The sequence below is a fragment of the Silene latifolia genome, chromosome X (assembly GCF_048544455.1).
Source record: "Silene latifolia isolate original U9 population chromosome X, ASM4854445v1, whole genome shotgun sequence".
In the NCBI taxonomy this organism is placed as follows: domain Eukaryota; kingdom Viridiplantae; phylum Streptophyta; class Magnoliopsida; order Caryophyllales; family Caryophyllaceae; genus Silene; species Silene latifolia.
In genome coordinates, this window is record NC_133537.1 from 30,966,016 (window position 1) to 30,974,279 (window position 8,264).

The window sequence follows — 8,264 nt, forward strand, 5'->3', positions numbered from 1 at the left end:
CTCGTGACCGCATCCCACATCATGGCTACCCTCTTGTCCCGCCCCTTACCCTTTGTTCGGGGGCAGCTCGGCCGCCCTTGCCTAGTTCTGGACTTCCTCGGTGGCGGCCATCGCTATCGCTAGCACTTCGAGGAGAGCTCGTGCCTCCACTGGACAGACACCCTCTTCCTCCACTCCTGCTCCCACTGGCTACCCGGCCACTTTTCGACCACCTACTCCTTTGGTTGTCCCTCCGGTCATGGACCAAAGGGCAATGTCACGTGTGTTGGGTGACTTGTGCAGGAGCTTTGACCAGCATAGGTTAGACACGGCTCTAGCCCTCTACCCAGTTTACGAGGAGTTAGCCCGAGGAGGGATGCTCCCACAGGGTGCTTGGACTCACCCTTCCTACTTTGTCCCTCCTACTACTACTGCTGGTGCCTCCACTTCCAGGAGAGCCACTGCCGCTGCTGCTGAGGCGGACGAGGAGAGCGAATCGGGGTCCGGAGAGTCCAGTGGAGAGGAGTACGATGGTGGAAATTAGATGCTGGTGACCTCCCCGTTTTTGGCTGGTTTGGGGAGGTCGTTTTTTGTGAGTTCCTTCCTTTCTTTATTAGCCTCCTTTTCTTTTATTATGCTTTTATTCTCCCATTTTTCTGCTGGTGATTTGCTGCTGAGCACAATGAGGGCATTGTGCGTTTTGGTTTGGGGATGGTATTTGCATATGCCTTTTGTTTTGCATCTGCATTTGTTTTTTTTTATTGCATTTCAGTCACATGTTTAGTGCATTTCTGTTTGCATTTGTTTAATGAAAAAAAAATTTGAAAATTCAAAAAAATCAAAAATATCACGTTTACTTTTGCATATAGTTGAGTCGGATTGGAGTTATTAATGATGATTTTGCACTATTAGTCAAATATGTCATTCCTTGCCTTTTCACAGCTGCTTAGTGAGAATTATAAGAGATTTCTCAAATTTTGTTATGGAATTCATTTCGGGTAATTAGACTTGACTCATTACTTTTGGCAAACTACTTATACTTTCTGAGATATAGAGCCTATAACTGGTGACATTCATGACCGGTTAATTTAGGATTGAGAGTAGTACTCCCTTCATTTCATGTTTTGCACGTGTATGAGTTCTGATTGCTTATTGCCTATACGCATTGGTTTGTGGTCGGTATTGCATGTTTTGAGAACTATTGCATCCTCCCCCTTTCTCGTTTTACCCCATTAACTCCACTATAAGCTATAACTGCCAGTTGCCCTCAACTACATCCCATACTTAGCCTACCATTGTGCCAAGCTAGGAAGTAGTAGAGGAATTTTTGTCGGATTAGAAGCGGTTTTGGTTCGTTTTGTACTGATGGAGTGAGTATTGATGAGAAGTGAAGGGGATGTTAATGTTTCAGCTGGAGAAAGAAAAAAAAAAATCAGAAAAATGAAAAAAAAAGGACTTACCTGGGCAGAGAGCTCTGGTTGTGATAGGGTGGTCGATCGACTGCCATCACTGGTCGATCGACCACCAGTTCAGAAGAAGAAAAAAAATGAAAATGAAAATGAAAGAAAAGAAAAAGAAACAGACAGAAAGAAAAAAAAAAGAGAGGAGTTTTGAAAATAATAAGGTTTTGGTTGAATAAGAACGTGCCTCATATGCTTATTTCATGAATTGGAGGCGTTTGTCTTGGGATTTTGTGATGCTTAGTCTTTTAAAGGCATGGTTTATATGTTGAGTTGGAGGAAGGGATACGGTTTCTGATGGTTGTATAGGTACTAGCTTGGCTCTTACCTTCACTTTTTCCATAATTGTTTTGCCCTTCTTTTTCCACTTAACCTCACATATCCAAATCTTGCAATAGTTCGGCATGTAATAGTCTTTGACGGTGGTTATGCGTATGTACGGTAGCTAGAATCATTATTCATGCTAGTCAAGCATACATGTTTTGTCGGTCATGATCTAGGTGAGAGACTGTATTTTTCTTTCCTCTCTTTTACATATAATCTTACCATTTGCTTTGCTGAGGGAAGAGTGACCCGGGAGAGTCCGAATGTATGAGTCTTGCAAGGTCGAACGCCCGATTTAATTCCATGATATGCATAAATTTGTTCACTTGATTTAAGCTTTGTAGTAGTTGAATATGTGCATTAAACGGTTTGGCATTGATTTGTAGCTAGCTCTGAGGTATACTCCTTTCCATTTAGTTTTTATATGGGTCATAGTGCTTGCTTGGGGACAAGCAAGGTTTGGTTTGGGGAGATTTAATACGTGCATATTCTATACACTTTATATGCGGTTTTGGCACGTACTTCCATGCATAATTCTTAACTTTAAGCTACTATTTCTCCCGAAACGGTTTACTTTGCATTTTCTATGATTTATTGTAGGAATGAATGGAAGTAAGCTAAATCGAGCCTAAATCGTCCTCCGGAGGCAACTTCAGGGAAGCTTGGAAGAAGGAGGTTCGTACTCACTCACCTCGGGATGCGTGCATTGGAGTGAGGAGCTGTTTTTGAAAAAAGAAGTGTTTCGCACAAGCACCATCAGTCGATCGACTATCTTTGTAAGGTCGATCGACCATCAAGTACATCGACGCTCTTTGGATCGCCACCATCGATCGATCGACCACCATCGATCGATCGATCGATCGACCGGTCTTGAGTGAGAATTTTTCTTCGTGTTAGACTTTTAAAAGCCCAAATTGTAATTAACTTTTGGCATCTTTTCATCAGTAGAACGCAGCAATAATTAGGTTTGCATCTTTTAATTCTTGTTATTTCGATTCTTGTTTTACCAATTTAATTCCAGAAATTCATCTCTTGTCTTTTGTCTTTTATTTAAATCCAATCATGTCAATCTTGTTCTTTGTTATCAATTTAGCAATTGTTTTAGTTTTAGTCATGCGTAGCTAATTTCTTTGATTGGGAATTAGGTGAGCCATGGCATAAGTTAGGATTGTTTTGTGGTATGAATTCTTCCGTATTGGTCTTGTTGTCTTTTGATAAATCCCTTTACTAGATTGAAAGATTAGTAATTTGAATTATCGTTAGATTTGGAATTTCTCCTGAGCGAAAGCTTTGAGAAATTCTAGGGAATCAATAGACCGTAAGGTTATTTGAGCTTCGATCGAAAGGCTAGCTTATATTCCCTGAGACCGTATCATAAGACCTCTCGCTACCTTCGACTGACATTTGCCATGGTGAACCGAAGTTCCCAGTCTTCTCTTTATCTTGTTGAGAAATTTCATTTTAACAGTTAGCCAATTAGTCAACCAATCTCAAAACCCCTAATTAATTGTTACCTTCATAGACTGAAATTTAGCAAACAAAATCAACCTTGTCTCTCTGTGGTTCGACCCTTACTATCACTAGCTATAGTTTTAGTTTGGAATTATAAATTTAATTTTGATAGAAAACGACGGTATCAAACCATAATGACTTAAATACGGATAGAATATATACGATAAATAAATTTCTGTAAAACGAAAATATTCATGTAGCGGAATATACAGACACAGTCATACAAACTTATCTTATACTAATCAATCATTGAGAGATTAAACATTTATAGAAGCTTAGGTGCCACCAATTAAACCAATTTCCAACCGTAAAGTCTCAAAACGTCTTCTAGCTAAAGGCTTTGTCAAAATGTCAGCCCATTGTTTTTCAGTACTACAAAATTCAAGTGTTATATTCCCTTTGTCAACATGGTCTCGTATGAAATTTTGTCTAATTTCAATATGCTTAGTGCGCGAGTGCTGCGCGGGGTTTTTGGATATAATAATAGTACTCGTATTATCACATAAAATAGGAATACAACCTACATTAACATCATAATCACATAAATGTTGTTTAAGCCATAATAATTGAGTATCTACCAGTCCTGCTGCAATATATTCGGCTTCTGCTGTTGAAAGGGCAACTGAATTTTGCTTCTTTGAACCCCAAGTTATAATGCAAGGTCCAACAAATGTGGCAACACCTGACGTACTTTTCCTGTCTAAGGAACATCCTGCGTAATCGGCATCTAAATATCCGACAAGATCGAAATGACACTCCATAGGATACCATAGATATAGTTTGGACGTCCCAATAAGATATCGTAAGATCCTTTTTACGGCCGTCATATGCGATTCTTTGGGAGATGAATGATATCTCACACAAACACATACGCTAAACATGATATCTGGTCTACTTGCAGTTAAATATAGCAATGACCCAATCATTCCCTGGTAAGTTGTTTCATCAACAGACTTACACTACAACAAATCTCTTGCATTTAAGACGCTTTACTATTGACGTTTTTATAGAGCGTCGACCACATAATCCACTTGCCTTAAGTCTATGACGCCTTATATTGTAATTCTCACGTGTACTTCATTTTGGTTTAAGCGCAATTATTAAAAGTTGAAAATTCACGAAAATTTGCATTGCGCTTAGGATATTATGCCTAAACCCATGAGTTGTTCACCTTCTTCTCCCATTTTCTATTTTCTATTTCCCATTGAACAAAACCCTTAGTTATAACTGCAAAAATCTCTCAACAATAATAAAAAATCTCTCAGCAATAACCGATTACTAGCAATAATCGATTAATACAAAACCCCTAATAATATCTGTTGCGTTTATTGTTCAATTACTGGCAATAATCGATTCAATTTGGATTCATTCAATCACCCAATTACAAATTAAGACCAAGGTTTGTTTCTAAATATTTGTTGCGTTTATATTTTAATTTATTTATTGTTGCTCTAGATTTATTTGTTTTCTAATTATAACCCTAGATCTAGTGCTTTGTTGTTTTTGTTCATTATAGTATTTCATATTTAATACTTTGATTAAAGGTGCGTCGAAAATTAGTCAATATGGGAGCATTTTGGCACCAAATCTGAGTTTTTGAGCATGTATTGATTCGGTTGCGTCTCTTACGCTGTAAGCATTTCCGATTTCTCGCCCCATGTTTCTTGTTTTTTTCCCCTTTCTATTATTCTATGAAACTGTGAGCTAACCTTGCCATATACGGATAGCAAATCTGGAGTAGTAACTGAACAATCATCATTGGTTAAAATCGGGATACTAAAGATATTGTGTTCTGACTGAAAGATAGTCACTGGTTTGTTGTTTTGTGTACGAGGAGTGTGTCAGTGATATGCCTAAGATGTTTCTTTTGGACTCCTATGAGCATATAGGTTGCGGTCTGTCAAAAATGATGCGAGTTTCGGCATTCTCAATGCTGCATATTTGTGCGAATGCAGCCGGTATTGTTCAATTACACCGATATTCACCAAATGAAATACTGAGTTATAGTCTATCCAATTTCTGTGTTGTCTGTCATTGTATCTTGTTCTTGTACCATGGGTGGACTGGAAGTTTTAATCAATGTTCGTGATATCTCCAGTTCGTGAGCGATGCCAGCTTACATAATGTTAAAAAATGGCTTGGATATTGTCTCTGGGACTAGAGTCAGGACACATTTTAATATGCCTGATTGGAGGGCTGTTTTCAAGCATTTTTCTATCAACCATACTAATTAAAGTGTTGGTAAGCATTTCTCTTACTTCTAACATAGGATATTTGTATGGCCTCTATAATGTCAAACATGTTGATTGGCCGAGCTAGTTTTTTAATAATCATAATGCTGGCTTGTAATTGTTATATTTTGTGACTCAAGGAACTAGCTAGTGCTAAATGTTGGTTCCTTCGTCATTGTATTATCTATATTCCTTTGCATAATTGTCATCACGTCATTGATTAGGGAAGTATCAAGTTATCTCTGACACTTTTATTACTCCTATCGAATTCTTAGTTTACGTTGCTTTTAATTTGGGACAAACATATAAAACTGATTGAAATGGAGACGTAAAATATAGTAATTTCTTACTCCAAAACAATGAAAGCTCGCAACGTCTTGCCTTTACGTAGCATGGTCTTAAACAAAACAACTTTTGGGTTTTCTAACTTTTCTATTACGAGATTTCTAAATTTATATGGTACGTAGTAATTTCTAGTATCTCATATCTAAGAAACAAATTCTCCCTCCGTCCCACTTTTTTTTTTTTTTTACTTTTTTTTATTCTTTGTGAGGATTATTATAATCAAAGGTAAACAAATGATTGGGACTTAGGGAGTATCAATTATTTTATTCTCGTCATCTTTATAGTTCATTCTTCCATATTATTTACTCTTATAGCTTTTCTATTTAGCTGGGCAGCTTTTTAGTTGATCTAGTTCTCTTTATCATTAACTTGCTTTTTTGAGTACGAATTTATCCTTTTGTATTGAAATTTTTGTAGTCATTAACTACGTAATGTCATAAACTCCAAAGTGAATAATTATTAGCCTCCTTGTGGTATACTCGTGTTAGTTTAGCCGTCATGAGAAATTTGCTCCATACATAAAAATAGTATCTTCATGAAGTATGAAGTATTAAGTCATTCAATGTACTGGCAAAAACAATATTAATTAGTTTGTCAATCATTGGTTTGTCAATCGTTGGTGCATTACAATTCTTTGTTCATGACGGTCTTTCAATTATTATTTTGGAATCCTACTTTCATTTTCATAAGAGAATTCAAGAATACTCTACTTATTCATTATCCCTTACAAACCTCTCGTATGGTTGTGTCTTTATCCCCTGGTAATGGAGAGGAAAAATGAGACAGGAGTAGTGATTTTATCTTGAAAAATACTTTACTTATTCATTGGCCCTTACAAACCTCCTAGCTTTACTTCCATTTTCCGTGATTTCTTTTTATATTTGTTTCCTCGTCCAAAATGATTTTAGGTTGAGTAATTCATGAATTATTATCTTACTACAAAGAACAAGATCATCGTCTTGTTGAACCACTAAAAGATGAACCCTTTGAGTTAGTTGTAGGTATATATATCTCTTGTTCAGTAGTCTCATCTCCTAATGTTTTTTTGATTTGTTGTGATTGCAACGTGAGATTATCATAATTTTCATAATAGGTGGTAGAGATATATGTCGTAATTTTTGTTGGTAAATTCAAGACTAATATCATATGCTTCATAGTGCATCAATCTATCAGAAAAAAATGAGAATCTGAAGGCAAAAAAAAAAAAAAAAAAAAAAAAAAAAAAGGAAGTTTTATGAAGACTCATGAACCATGTGTGTAAACATTATTCTGTTTTGTCCTCTCATGAAATTTATGAACTGCATATACGAATTACTTCTCTTAGAGTCTTTCTCATTGTTTGAAAGTGAGAACATTTAAGCTTGGGTTATGGTTTTACTCACTAACTCAAATGCTATTATAACTAAATGTCTAATGTAATCTCACTTGTTTGGGTGAAAGTTGATAGACTTGGCGAATGTTGATAAACTGTCAACTGATGAACTAATTTCTTATGAGAATTCTTTAGCATAATGAGTTTGGAAACATGACGCTACTTTTGAATTATGTCTCACATTGTTCTAAACGTGTCTAGTCACTAATGTAAACAAATTTGGATGCAGGCGACCTTCTGAGATAGAGGAATGTCTTTATCCTTTGATGTTTAATCATTTCTTCATAAACCGAATCCTAGCTAATGCATAATTCAGGTGAGTCTAGCCATCTTTATTTTGATTGAATTATCAACATGTTTTACTTAACTGAACAAATTTTGGTAAAGTTTTAGACAGGGTAATTTCAGATACTGTTGCTACATCGTGGTTGATCAGTTTCAGATACTTTTCGTGAGAGTTGGTATATCTGAGGTGACTTGCTAATTAACATACCTCCATGGTAAAAAAAAAGGGAGGTATTATGTGATTATTTGTGCCTTCTTCTAACTTCCAGTTGTATGCATAGTAGTTGGTTTAGCTGCAGAAAGAAGCTATGCTATGAATGCACCCATCCCAAGAGGCATATAAATGACCCATTGTCGGCTTACCGCTCAATATTTTGGAGTGCATCACCAGATTCACCACTATTGTCACATGACTAGCAAACAAACATCTGGACATTGCGAGTACAAGAGAACTCCTTGTCTGGAATGTCAAAGTTGGGAATGTTGTTAAATAGTGTAATTGTTACTGTAACTTGCAAAGAGTCGAATTTTAAGTTGTATCGAGCAAGATTGTGTAATGTTTGTAAACATTATTGGTTGTTAATAAATATACCATTGCTACATATTTTATTTTCTTGGTTTTGATTTGATCTTGCTATTCACTTCAATCCATTTGTATGATAGTATTCTTGTTAAATGATAAGAACACAAATGCATTAGGAAAAATAAAATTGATTCACACATTAATTTGTTATAGAGGAAATGAAAAAATTGACG